The sequence below is a fragment of the Erinaceus europaeus genome, chromosome 2 (genome assembly GCF_950295315.1).
Source record: "Erinaceus europaeus chromosome 2, mEriEur2.1, whole genome shotgun sequence".
Classification (NCBI taxonomy): Eukaryota; Metazoa; Chordata; class Mammalia; order Eulipotyphla; family Erinaceidae; genus Erinaceus; species Erinaceus europaeus.
The window spans coordinates 2,133,889-2,148,894 of NC_080163.1; the positions used below are offsets into that span (position 1 = coordinate 2,133,889).

The 15,006-nt window shown below is 42.5% G+C and overlaps 1 long non-coding RNA gene across 1 annotated transcript; it reads left to right on the forward strand.

Moving 5' to 3' along the window:
- Nucleotides 1-5,705: 5,705 nt before the first annotated feature.
- Nucleotides 5,706-11,586, forward strand: LOC132533113 (uncharacterized). The gene is made up of 2 exons (XR_009544999.1): nucleotides 5,706-7,470; nucleotides 11,359-11,586. It is a non-coding gene; the product is annotated as an uncharacterized LOC132533113 (long non-coding RNA).
- The last annotated feature ends 3,420 nt before the right edge of the window (nucleotides 11,587-15,006 follow it).

A 15,006-nucleotide genomic window follows, 5' to 3' on the forward strand; every position in this document is an offset into this window, starting at 1 on the left:
GTTTTTTTTTTTTTTTGCTGTTTTAAAGCAGTGTGCAAAGAAGGATGCCCTAAGAGGCAGCATTCCCTTTTCAGATTCAGTGGGGGACAGGGCCCCTCCAGCCCCTCTGATACAGACCTCTGTAGGAGATGGATCAGACTCTGAAACAGCAATAACTTAAAAAGACTGAGTTGCTGATCTTAACCTCCCCCCCCCGTGTCTCCCTGGTGCTGCGAGGGAGAGTAAGCTTCCCTAAAATATCCCCTTAACGCACCAAAAATGTCCTGACCAGTCAGGTGCTATGGTTTTTATTTTCCTTGCTTAAAATCCATGCCCTATACAAAATCCATCCTTCATGGCATGGCACAAGATTTAAAAACACCCTAAGAATCAGAGAACCAGTACACATTTTTTAATGTTTTGCTAAATTTACCTTTGCCAAAGATTTTTTCTTTTCTCTGTGCCCTTGTGGTGGCCTGGCCTGCCTCTTCCATCCCACGCAGCCAATCACGTCATTGAGCTTCTACTCCAAAAGACTGGCGGAGACTTCAGTCAGTCATTCCCCTGACCATGCCTGCCCCCTCCTTGGGCAGGGGAGCTGCTGTGAGCTAGGAATCCAATCCATTTTTTAAAGGCAAAATATTTTTTTCAAAGGCAAAATTTTCCTTTCACCAAGACTGTCTGTTTTAAGTGTAAGTCTGTGTGCTAACCTTGTTTTCATTGATGTGTGTTAACCCTCTAAAGTAACCAGAGTTTGTTTTAAGTTTTAAGTATGGTTTAAAAATCCCTATTCACAGAGATGGCACTCTTCTGCCAGACTTTGACAAAGATTTAAACTAGACATGGGACATCCTTCATAGGGAATTGAGCTGCAGGCACCTCCATTAAGTAATCAAAAGCCCAGCTCAAGATCCTATTCATTGTCACTCTCTCCTCTAAAAAAGGAGGGGGAGCGCTCAGTGTATGGGGGCTCCCAATGTAAAAACAACAGGCTGGGGCAAGTAGAAGGTGCAGATTCAAAGCCTCAAATTTTGTGGATTACCCCTGTTATATAGAACAGGGCCATCTGAATTTGACAAATCTGAATTGACAAAGTTATACTGGAGTAGACAGAACCTATTGTGAGACAAACAGAAGTCCCTAAGTGCTGGGAGAACTTCTTCTTGGACCTAGACTTAGTAGAATTCCCTTGTGTGGGAAAAACTCCAAAACTAGACTACTGGACACATTCGTCCTTTGATAACTAATAAAAGCACCAATGTTGGGGAATTATACAGATGCAGTCTTTGCCCTCAGGTTTTGCCACTCCCTGTGATATCCTTGCAGTGCCCTTTTCAACCAATCCTGTCCCGACATGTCACTCATGGTTGTTGCCCTATAAAGCCCTCCAACTTCCTCTCTCTCTCTCTCTCTCTTGCCTGGTGGTGAGGTATCAGAGGACGGCCATTTTCGGCTGACTCCACGTAGCCTGAACCACCCATCTGACCCAACAATAAAGATCTGTGTTGCCTCTTTGCTCCGGATCTCCTCTCTCTCTTCTCTGTGGTGCAGCCTGACATCTGGTGCCCAACGTGTCCTGCACTCAAGTCCTGCTGGGTGGCCCGGCCTGAGGTCCAGAAAAGTCGCCCAGACACAGGTAAGTGGCAGCTGCCTGACTCTGCGGCCCCGCGTTTCCCCCCACCATGGGATTTTTTCCGCTTTAAGAGGAGGTGTCCCAGACATCATATCCTTCTCTCATGGGACAGGCTGTCAATCTCAGAGACACTTTAATTGGAACTACACTGTGGGTTCTCTTGGCAATATTTGCAACTTTCATGATATATACAAGGAGTCCTGCCAAAAGGTTAAGAGACCTTGAGTCTGAGATACAAGAGTTAAAGGATATGTGCTCAGCACTTAAACACCCTAAGCCTCCTGCAGTCAGCCCCAAGAGTTCTGCCCCCACAGACACATGTTCAGTTTCTCCTATGGTGGCTTCCGCTTCCATGACCCCTCCCCCCCACTGATACCTCATCATTAAGAGACCTTGAGGCTGAGATACAAGAGTTAAAGGATATATTCTCAGCACTTGAACACCCTAAGCCTTTTGCAGTCTGCCCTGAGTGTTCTTCCCTCGCAGATACGTGTTCAGTTTCCCCTGTGGCCACTACAGCAGCTTCCACTTCCGTGACTCCTTCCCCCATGTCATCAAACCAAGTCCACATCTTCCCAGTAAATGTGGCCCCCAATAGACAAAACACTCAGGTGTGGCATCCATACTCCTCCAAAGGACTCAGAGTACTCAGGCAGGCAGTGAAGGAGGATGGATTTCATGCCCCATGGACCAAGTCCATTTTATGAAACTTTTTCCAGCACCTTAATACCCCCCAAGATTGGAGAGACTTAACTCGTGCTGTGCTCCCAGACCCATTCTACCTGCAGTGGGAGGCATGCTTTCATGATGAATGCTCTAGACAATCCCAGGAAAATAGTCACAAACAGCTAGAGTGGAATTTTGATGCTTGTTTGGAGCAGGAGAGTTTGAAACTGTAATTCAGCAGGCAGAAGCCAAGTTTCCAACTGGTTATTTTGAACAGGTATGTATTTGCGCAACACAAGCATGGGAAAGGTTAATCCCATCCACAGGAGAGGCCTCAGTCACCATTAATTCTCTTCACCAAAAAACCGATGAATCCTTAGTGGACTTCATCTCCAGGGTGCGGTCAACCTTAGAGAGAAAGATTTATAATCCTGAAGTCCATTCTCTCCTCCTGTGTTCTATTCTCTGGGATGGCATGATTCCACAATTCCATCAGGCATGCCTTAGTCTTAAACACCAACACCCAGATAATTGGATTTTAGCAACACAGGAACTTAGATCAGGCTCTTATGAGGCACCCATTATGACACAGGCTTATGCAGTTACTCCACGTAATCAAAATGGGACCTGCTTTCAGTGCGGTCGCCAAGAGCATTGGTGTAAGTATTGTCCAGATAAGCTCCAGTCAGGGCAATGATGCCTCCAGTCAGGGCAACCACGCCTCCAGTCAGGGCAACCATGCCTCCAGTAAGGGCAACCAAGCCTCTAGTTAGGGCAACCACGCCTCCAGTTAAGGCAACCACACCTCCAGTCAGGGCAACCTCACCTTCAGTCAGGGAGCCAGAGGCCACGAACACCTTGTCCTAGATGTCAGAAAGGCTTTCATTGGAAGAGAGATTGTTGGTCCAAATTTCATAAAGATGGCATGCCCTGAATGGTACAAATTCAGGGCCTGAGATTTTGTGGACCACTCCTGTTTTAGAACGAGGTCACCCTACCATGACAGTAAGAATTGGCAATATTCTTTTTAAGTGTTTGATTGACATGGGGGCAGAAAAGACGATTTTAAGGCAAGCAGAGGTTACCCAAAATTGGGAACTCCTCCCAGGACCCCATATACACAGAGTTGGAGGGGTGACCCAAGCCTTTCTCACACGAGATTCGCTCATGTGGGAAGACCCGGAAGGGTCTACCGGACACTTCCACCCTTTGGTAGCTGATATTAGCACTGACCTACTGGGCAGGGATCTTCTGGAATGTCTTGATGTTAGGATATCCACTGATGCCTTTGCAGAGCCTAACACCTGCTCCTGCAAGACTAGATCTAATCAGCACCCCCAATACTAACTGCCACTGTTCGTAGCCAAACTCCCTGCTTAGACTGGCTTTCTAATGAGCCTGTCTGGGTGGAACAGTAGCCTTTGCCTAGGGATAAGCTAGAAATTTTAAAAGAGCTCGTCCAAGAGCAGTTGTCCTTGGGAAACATTCATCATTCTCAAAGTCTGTGTGAATACTCCTGTCTTTGTGATTAAAAATCGATCGGGAAAATGGCACCTTTTTCAAGATTTCCATGTGGTAAATAAAACCATGCAGGTCTGGGGCTCCCCTCAAAGGGGTTTGCCTCTTGCTTCTGCAATTCCCACGGGAATTCCAATCATAGCTATTGATATACAAGATTGTTTTTTCTCTATTCCCTTGAATCCGCAAGATTGTAAACTTTTTGCCTTCTCTGTTCCTTCTGTTAGTAACGCCAGCCCTGCCGATAGATTTGAATGGGTGGTGCTGCCCCAGGGCATGGCCAATAGTCCTACAATTTGTCAAGAGGCTGTTAAATCTGCCCTTTTTCCATATATTCATAAGGGCCTTAATGTTTTCACTACATGGATGACGTATTAATATGGGGAGAATGAGATACAGATCTCTGTGCCCTACATGATTTTCTCATTTCTGCATTAAAGAAAAGTGGCATTAATGTAGCTCCTGAGAAGATACAGCTAATTCCTCCAATATCTTTCTTAGGTTCAGAGATTTCTCTAACGCAAATTCGTCCCTTAAAAACTAGTGTTACTTTTCCTTCTAACCTCACTCTTGCTTCTTAACAAAGTTTTCTTGGAAATTTAAATTGGCTTAGGCAGTATCTTTATCTGCCTACGATCTGCCTCCAACCACTGTTTGACCTGTTAAAAGGAAACAAACAGCCCTCCTCAAAATGTAAGTTAACTCCCGAGGCCTCCTTGGCACTGAAAAGGGTTAACCAGGCCCTCCAGGACATGCACCTTGTTTGATTCTCCCCCTCCTCTCCGGTAAACCTTCTAATCTTTAACTCCACCCCCACAGTAGTGGGGGCATTGTGGCAGAACCATGGAGTTCTCGAGTGGCTTCACACGCCAGTAGGTGGAGCTCCAAGACTCCTCACTGAGATAGACACGTTAGCATTCATGGTTCGCCAAGGAAGAAATAGGTCGGTGCAGGTCTTAGGGAAAGAACCAGATTTAATTAGTCTTCCCTTTTCTCTCACAGATACAGAGTGGCTCATACACCATCATTCCCATTTTTCCATAAGATTCGTGGAGGTTCCAGTACAAATAGATAACCATTTTCCTTCTAATAAATTGATATCTTCCTTACCTCTTTTGCCTATACTAGTACCTAAACTTTTCTCTAGAGATCCCATCCCCTCTGCTTCTACAGTCTTCACATATGGTGGAATAAAGGGAGCTGGTCTTCTTATATGTTACCCAGACAAACAATCCCCTAAACCTCTCTTTACTGAGCTTCCTGATAATTCCCCTCAGTATGCTGTTTTCCTTGCATTAAAAGCTGTACCAGAATCCTTCTACCACTGGAGGTCTATGTGCCTACTACCTCCTAGATACAGTATTCCACAGTACCCAGTATTCTACAGTATTCCACAGTCTGAATATGGGATGAATTTTTGTTTGTTTCAAGTTTATGTGCTCAGTTTTCTATATTCCACATATTAGTGAAACCCTCCTGTAGTTGTCTTTTACCTCTTATCCAGTCATCTATCAAAAGGGCATTTTGGCTGCTTCCATATTTTGGCAGTTGTGAATAATGCAACTATGAACATGGAGATACATGTCTCCCTTCATATTCATGTTATTATCTCTTTTGGATAAATGCGTAGGAGTGGGATTTCTGGGTTTTGACGTATTTCCATTTGTATTTGTTTAAGGATTCTTTATACTGGTCTCCATAGTGGTTGCACTAGTTTATATTCCCACCAGCAGTGTAATTGTGTTCCTTTCTCTCCACATCCTTTCCAACAATTATCCTCTCTTGTTTTGTTGATGAAGGACATTCTAACAAGTGTGTTGTTGGACCACAGCTTCCTTAATCATTCATCTGGCATGGAACATCTGGGTTCTTTCCATGACTGAACCATTATAAAATGTGCTGATATGAACGTAATTACACAGGGTTTTTTTTTTGTTGTTGTTTTTGATAGGTGTTTTTTTGTTCTTTGGTTAGAAACATATTTTCAAATTTTGGATTTGTGGTGGCTTTGTATTTTTACTGATGACAATCTGATATCCCTGCTTTTATATGTCATTTTATTCCTTTCCCTTATAGTCAACATCTTTATTTTCCCCTTCCCTCTCATTAGGAAATAAATAAAATATTCAAATATATATTTGAACAAATTGTTTAATAATCAGGAATGTAATGTAAAAAATATTGCAAATGAGATTGTGGTCTTCCTTTTGGAAAAAGCTAGGAAATCAATTTTAAGTATATTCCAAGGGGCCCATGAATATACTAATTTTGCCTGAGCCCAACAGATAACATTCAGGTGGGCTAAAGGTATTTTCTGGAGAAGTTGATGTCAGAGCTGGAAATAGGACTAGAAAGCTGGGTCATGGAAGAGAGTTGCTCCCAAATATGTGAAAAGTATATAAATACCATTAACTGTAAACCCTATTGATCTGATCTAGGGCCCATATTTAGCACAGGAGCCTGTGTAACCTTTGCATCCATGTAGGTCTGAGCTTGCATTCTGTGGTCATATCTAGGAACATTCTAGTCTTCACTCACTTCAGGACCTGCTGGGCTAGCCTGAGAGTGTTTCTTCCTGGGCACGTGCTCTCTAGTTTAGAGAGAACTTGACCGGAGCCAACCTGGGCTGCTGCTTACTCAGCGACTCAGGAGAGGAACCAGGAAACGTGGCTGAGTGGGAATGCAATGCAATCCTTTATTGATCAGAGAAAAATGCCTTTTATATCTTCTGAAGAGGAAGTGGCAAGTGGGAAAAGGAATGGCTAGGAAAGGGAGTGGAGTGCAAAATCTTCCATAGCAGCTGTTGTGAAGGTTCTCACCAGTGGGGATTAAACCAATAGCCTGCAGGCAGGGCGGGTCTCAGGCAAAACAGTGATTATGTAAATAGACCAAAGCAATGCAATGGATCTGGCATAATGACCAACAAGGACCCATCTTCCTCAAATGGCAGAGTATGTTGAACTAGTCTCCCTTCAGAGAGTAGAGCAGGCCTGCCATTGTTCTACATTGAGGGCAAGGTCCTGTAGAGGCCCTCTGGAGGGTCCATGATACTCTTCCTGATAGAAATTGCCAGTGATGGTGGAGAAAGAGATTCATTAGAGATCTAGGCCTATCATATCTATCTGGGAATACCAGGATTCCCTCACTAGGGGTCTGGATGATGGGGTGGCCCAGTAGTGACCAAAAGAGCCATAATTTAAGTAAGCCAGTCAGAGTTTCTTTAGAAGACCTGGCTGCTTTCCTGTCTGAGTAATAAGATATTCTGAACTCAATTTTATGAGAAAATGCCCTCAACCTCTACAACTTTAACACCCGGTGTTCTCCATTTCACCCTTTCACCTTCCTTCCTCCTGGTCAACCAGCTCAGACAGTTCTCATTTCTACACTTTGTATCTTCAGTATTTCCCTTCCCTTCTACTCATACTGCTGCTTCTGTACTCTCATCCTTCTCTGGAATCTTTCCTTTTCCTGTCATCACTCTGATTTCTCCAAGGACACAAGGAGCACCATAGAGAAGATCTGCCAGTTCCTGGGCAAGAACTTAGAGCCAGAAGAGATTAACTCAGTCCTCAAGCACAGCTCCTTCCAGGCTATGAGAGACAACAAAATGACTAACTACACAATTCAGGATGACGCTTATTTTAATTTGAATAATGGTCCATTTCTGAGAAAAGGTAAAATAAATGTTTTACTTCACTGGCTATGTCAATACATGGATGGGCTTCTGTTTAATGTTGATAGTAATTAGGACTGGGAGGTATTTGAGTTGTGTCCTGGTGGGAGTGTCTCTTTCATAGTCAAGAAGTGAACACTAGGGGGTTGGGTGGTGGCGCAGTGGGTTAAGCGCATGTGGCACAAAGTGCAAGGACCGGTGTTAAGATCCCGGTTCAAGCCCCTGGCTCCCCACCTGCAGGGGAGTCGCTTCACAAGCGGTGAAGCAGGTCTGCAGGTGTCTATCTTTCAATCCCCCTCTCTGTCTTCCCCTCCTCTCTCCATTTCTCACTGTCCTATCCAACAACGACATCAACAATAATAATAACTACAATAAAAAAGGCAATAGGGAGTCAGGCTGTAGCGCAGCGGGTTACGCACAGGTGGCACAAAGCACAAGGACTGGCATAAGGATCCCGGTTCGAACCCCGGCTCCCCACCTGCAGGGGAGTCGCTTCACAGGTGGTGAAGCAGGTCTGCAGGTGTCTATCTTTCTCTCCTCCTCTCTGTCTTCCCCTCCTCTCTCCATTTCTCTCTGTCCTATCCAAAAATGACAACAACACTAGTAACTACAACAATAAAATAACAAGGGCAACAAAAGGGAATAATTAAATAAAATAAATATTAAAAAATTTTTTTAAAAGGCAATAAAAAAAAAAGTGAACACTGCATTTGAGAAGTTGCTGAGATCTGTTCTGTTCCCCTGACTCAGCTGAGGTGACTCAGCCAGTTTTGTCAGATCTGACAGTAGCCTTTCCATTCCACTAAGAGTGACCAGATGAACCCCTACTCCTGCCCAATGATCAGCTGGGATTGATCTGTGACAAGTCATGTTGGTTTATCCCCACAGGTGATTGAGAACTATCTCACACCAAGAAATGTAAAAAGGAAAAGGAGAAACAAACATCTTTCCACTTAGCTGAGAGCCCGTGTTGCTGTCAGAGACTGGGAGAACCCTTGTAATGAAAAGTCCTTGGCCCATTCCTGATTCAAGTAGAGAATTTTTCCTGATTAGAGAAGGATGATTCCATTTGTGCAGCTGAGAGAACCCACCTGTAGATGAGAGAAGGGAATCCACCTGTCTAGTGGCTAAGTGGTTAGAGCATTAAAAAATGTCTTTTTTATAATTTTTAAAGCATAGTGGGATTTGTCTAGGGTGTTTGGTTGGCTTGGACTCTTTAAATCCTTTATAGGCCATTTTTTTATTTAAGGGTATTTAAAAAATAACTCCCCAATTTTCTGTTGGCTCATGGGCAGCTCTCTTAATCAGTTTTGCATTTCTTAAGTTCCTGAATGCTTTGCTCTAGGGAAGATGTTTGTTTAGAACATTATCCTTAACACTCTCTCCTACCTTCTTCACCACATAAAGATCCTTGGTCCATACTCCCAGAGGGGTAAAGAATGGGAAAGCTTAAGTGCACATGAAGCAAAGCACAAAGGACCACTGTAGGGATTCCAGTTCAAGTCCCCAGCTCCCTACCTGCAGGAGGTTGCTTCACAAGCGGTGAGCAGGTCTGCAGGTGTCTCTCTTTGGGGATTCAGCAGTAGTGGTGTGGGTTAAGAATGGGAAAGCTTCCCCCACACCATTATAAGCCAGAGATGATCAGTGCTCTGGTTATAAAAAAAATAAATAAGTCCTCTCTACCTTGGTTAATACCTCTATACTTCCTGAGAAGCAAAGAGCACACTATTTTTATCCTTTCCTCTCAGAAAGGATACCACAGTGTTTATGCTAAAGACTTGCATAGCTAAGATCCCAGATCTAATTATTAGCACCACCATAAACTAGACCTGGACAATTATCTAATAAAAAGTAAGTAAGCAAGCAAACAAACAAGAACCAGAAACACAACTCCTTCCAGTTAAGAGGCTAAATTGAAAGGGACAGCTCCCATAACCTCTGCCTGTGTAACTGAGCCTGCTTTAATAGTATGGATGCTACAAAAGGATAGGCAATGGAATTTAACAATCATTATGTTGCCTGTGACAAGACAGAGTCAAACAGTGAGCTTCCTCTTGTGCACCTTTACCTCCCGTTGTTCAGAGCTTCTCCTCCAGGAGGCAGCCATATTGGATTTCCAACCCAGTCATGGATTTCTGTATAGATAAGGGAGCAGAGGGCAATATCTTCAAGAACACTGACAACAATGATGGACTAAAACTGCAGTGTGGTTCATACAATTTAGCTGGTGATATGACTTACTGTGTAGTTGGAATTAAATCTGCACAATTTTATAGGCTGTGAGAAAATGGATAGAAATTCATATATATATATATATATATGTGTATATATATCAAATCTATCATCTATCTATCATCTATTTATCTATCATCTATCTTTTTTTAAACATAACTCCAATGCTTGTAAAGCTTCTCCATATTCTTTTAATTGTTTTTATCTTTATTTATTTATTTATTGGGTAGATACAGCCATAAATCAAGAGGGAAAGGGGAGGTAGAAAGGAAGAGAGACAGAGAGACACCTGCAGCATAGCTTCACCACTCATGAAGCTTTCCTCCTGCAGGTGGGGACTGAGGGCTCAAACCTGAGTCCTGTGCATTGTAACATGCACGTTCAACCAGTTGTGTCATCACCCGGCCCCTATCTATCATCTATATCTATCTATCTATCTATCTATCTATCAATCATATATCTATCATCTATCTCTATCATCTATCTACCATCATCTATCATCTCTCAGAAGCCTTATCTGTGTCTTTTTTTTTTTGATCTGGAAAGTACAAAGAGATACATTCTAAAAATTAATCAATATCCACCATAGTGAAGGAAGTCATAATTATTATTGAGATGTTCTGAGAGACACGTTAAATATGGCTGTTCTTATTGGGGCTGTTCTATTGATCCCCCTAGCATGATATTTAGATCCTTTCTATCTGGGACCAGAACAAATACTTCATCTTACCCTCAGTGGATCACACAGCAAAGCACTGAGGGGCTTACTGGTGGTGATTCCATCCACTCTAGTGGGACATATCTCACATTCAGGTCAAAACAGAGAGCTTTACTTTTAGCCATGAAAGTAGCTATTAGCCTCACTGTTTATAGCAAATGGAGTGTGCCTGGTATCAAGTTGGCATACTGTCATCTTTATCAAATAAGAGGAAGAAAGGAAAAAAGGAGGGAGGGAGGAAGGGAAATGATAGATGAAGACATAAATATATTTCTTATTAATGTCTCTTTTTAATATTTTTTATTTATGAGAGAGAGGAGAGACAGGAGAGAGAGAAAGAGAGAGAGAAAGAGAGAGAGAGGAGTACACTTAGCACTGGCTCATGGTGGTCCTGGTAATTGGATCCTGGACTACTGCACCTCAGGCATGAAAGAGTTTTGCATGGCCACTATGTTATTTTCCCTGTTTTTCATACTAATTTCTTACAGAAACATTATTTAGAGGCCCAGGCATTGGTGCAACTGGTTAAACACACACATTATAGTGTGCAAGGACCCAGGTTCAAGCCCCTGATCTCCACCTGGAGGGGGGAAGAAGCTTCACGAGGTGAAGCAGGACTGTAGGTGTCTGCCTCTTTCCCTTTCTATCACTTCCTCTTCTTTTAATTCCTCTCTATCTCTACCCATTAATAAATAAATAAAAATATTTAAAAAATATGATTGAATGTATTGAAATCCAGTAGGCAGGTAGCCTTTCCCTTCAGGATGTTAGAATGAGTCTAACCCAGTTGCAGACAGATGTGAAAGTCAAGAAAGTTCAGCTGTTAGTGCTGCAGGACTTTGAACCTGCTGAGTGAGACCTCAGCAGCAGGTGCTGGAGGAGTGGGGCCGGGACTCACAGCCCTGAATCTCACCTGAATGTCTGTTTCCTGTGGGTCAGGCATTTCCGGAGACTGGAGAAACCACTTGACGGTGGCCCAGGCAGAAGCCTTTGACAGAGCATTCCAGGAGAAGATGGTGGATCTCCCTCCAGAGCTGTTTCCCTGGGAGTGACGTCTGAACCAAGTCTCTAGATTCCTTGTGGCTGTTGCCCATTGTTCTCTCATCTTTCTATGTGTACGTGATGAGGGTCATCAAATAAAACTACTTATTTTAGGTGAAACATGGACTTCTCAAATCCAAGAACCTTCAATGGCTTTGAGAACTATTGTAATGGATTCCCAATTCATTTTTTCCCCTTTCTACCTTTATTTCTCCCTCCTTTCCTTCCTACCCTCCTTCTTTCCTCCCTTCCTTCCTTCCTTTCTTTGTCTATGAGGGTTTTTTGATGGGACTCTGCACCCACAAATTTTCACAGCTCAAATAAGACAATTTTTTTATGTAGGCTCATATAAAAGATAACAGACAGATGTAGAAAGATATGGTGGGTGAATGAGAGATACCACAGCCCTGCTCTACCATTAATATATCTTGCACAGATGCTCCCAAGATGGCTGGGGCTGGAGGCTCAAAATCCAGGCCCCTGCATGGTAAAGTGTGACTGTATCAGATGAACTCTCTTTCCTATTCCCATTTACCTCTGTCGGTCTAGCTTCGCAGTTGGGAGACAGACCACCAGGGACTCATGGCTGAGTGGTACACAGATCAGTCTTTATTCATGCGGAACACAGCACAATATAAGCCATCTAAACTAAACTAAAACTAATCACAATCCTGTACTTATATATACACTAGCCAAGTAGGGTGGGAACAGGCTGTGACATAGAGAGGGTGGAGCAAAAAGTGACTGGTGCAAATCAGGGTGTACTACAAGAGGGGGCAGAGCAAAAACACATCAAGAACCAGTGGGGATTAAACCAATGCCCTGCAGGCAGGGTAGTGCTTAGTTAACAGCAGTTATGTAAATAGAATACAGTGTTAAGCAGGGGGGATTAAACCAATGAAACAGAAGGGGTCTTAGAAGCATACCAACACACCTCTTTGCTTAATGAGCAGGAATAAGGCATGTGAAGGTGTACCCATCGTTTCCAGGCTATGTGCACAGAATCATGGTAGCACTTGCTTGCTGGGGTTTCAATTCACTTTGCCCCCTGATCTCCAAGTTAAGTTTCATTCCTTAAGATCTTCTCCTTCTGATGTTTGTTATTCCATATAGGAACTGTCCTCCTGCTCTTCTCTTTCTCCTTATTCTTCTTCTCTTCCCCTCTTCTCTTTCTCCTTCTCCTCCTTCTCCTTCTCCTCTTTCTTCTCCTTCTTCCTTCTCTTTCTTTTATTAGCAATTTAATATTGATCTACGAAATTATAAAATAACAGTGATATAATTCCATAATGTGCCCACCACCAGAGTTCTGTGTCTCATTCTCTCAAATGGAAACTGATGTAATTCTCCCAAGGTCACAGATATGGGCTCATTCTATAACTATCTCCCTGTATCTATGTATCTATCTATGTATCTATCTATGTATCTATCATCATCATCTATCTATCATCTGTCTATCATCTATCTATCATCTATCTATGTATCTAGATAAACACACACACACACACACACACACACACACACACACACACACACATCTACCTATATTCCACAGTCCTGCCTTTATTTCCTTTCTAGTTTACCACATATATATTACTACTTCCAAGAGTCTTTCCTTGATTCCTCTTCTCTCTCAAGTGAAACCATGCTTCGTTTCCTCTGGTGTTTTCCAGATTTGCTTCCCATTTAGGGAATATTTACATGGGGTAGTTGGCCATTTGTCATCCCAGGAAACTGGATACTGGTCCTGTGTCCCTGGCAATGGGTGGTCTGTGTTTTCACAATTTTGTCCATCTACTGTGGTGGCATAGCTGTAGCTGTGGGAAGAGGGAAATGAGGTCCTCAGCAATTGGCCATCTTGGCCACACCTTTCTACATCCTCTTTAATGTGGATCTGTTCTTATGACATGGATTTCCTCCCATTTAGTCAACATATCTCACTTTCAGATTTTGCTGCTTTCTGTAAGTAAAACTGAGAAAACTTTTCATTTGTAAATCAGAAACCCTCAAGGGAAGGAATGAAGTTATTGTGTGTGAACTTTTATTTGTTTTTGCCACAGGACTGCTCAGTTTTGGCTTAAGGTGGTGCAGGGGATTGAACCTGGGACCTGAGAACCTCAAGCATGAGACTCTGTTTTCATAACCATTATGCTGTCTCCCTGCCTGAATTTTTGACATCAATGCATACTGCTTTCTCAGAAGAGAATTCCTTACTCCTGCATTTAATTTATCTGGATTTTCATCAGGGGAAAACATGCATGCATTTCTAAATGTTTATGTTTTATAAAGGATTTATTTCTATATTGCTTTAATTTTTTTTCAGGATCAGAAGATTGTATCTATGCTTTCCTTCATTTTCCTATTTAGATTAGTTGAATTTGTCTTTTGGCTGGCGAAATAACTCAGGTGGATAGTGCATTGCTTTGCCATGTGCATGACCCAGGCTTGAGTCTGGCCCCTGATGCATTGAAAGGAGCTTCAGTTCTGTGTTCTCTTTCATTCTCTTCCTCTTCCTCTGTCTCACTAACGCTATCTTCAAAAAAAAGTGAAGTTTTTTCTTTTATATTTAAACTTGAACAACAGAAAATTTTAATATTTATTTATTTTCCCTTTTGTTGCCCTTTTTATTGTTGCTGTAGTTATTATCATTGTTGTTACTGATGTCATAGTTGTTAGATAGAACAGAGAGAAATGGAGAGAGGAGGGGAAGACAGAGACAGGGAGAGAAAGATAGACTCCTGCAGACCTGCTTCACCGCCTGTGAAGTGACTCCCCTGAAGGTGGGGAGCCGGGGTTCCTGAGCTACCACCCGACTCCCCCCCCGAAATTTATTTTTATATGACAAAAAAGTTATTGTAACACTTACTTCCTCTCAGTAGATACCAGTTATCACAAGTGGATGATACAAAAGACTTCTTTAAAAAAACATTTGTGATTTAATACTGATTTATAAAATTATAATATAATACTGGTATAATTCCGTAATATGCCTATCACCAGTATTCTGTGTTCCCATCCCCTCCAGTGTAAATTGCAGTAGTTCTCCCATGGTCACATATATGGGTTGACATTATAACTATATCTATCTATAATCTATCAATCTCTGTATATAGTTTTGCCCATATTTTATTTCATTTTATTTTGGTTATAATAACAGTGTAGTTTAATTTACTTTATGCTTGACAGAGTTAGTTTCTGTCGGGCTGAGCTTCATTGACGGGAGACAGACGACCCGGGACTCATGGCTGGGTTGTACGCAGTATCTCTTTATTCATGCAGGACGCAGCGCAATCTATACCAAGCTAAGCTAAAAACTAAAAACTACAAACAATCTTATCCTTATAAATATACTAGCCCAGTAGGGTGGGAACAGGATGCGACACAGAGAGGGTGGAGAGAAAAGTGACTGGTGAAAATCAGGGTGTGACAAGGAGAGGAGCAGAGCAAAAACATATCATGAACCAGTGGGTATTGAGCCAATGCCCTGCTGTGGTTATGTAAATAGAATACAGTAGTTATGTAAATAGTATAGTGTTAAGCATACCAACA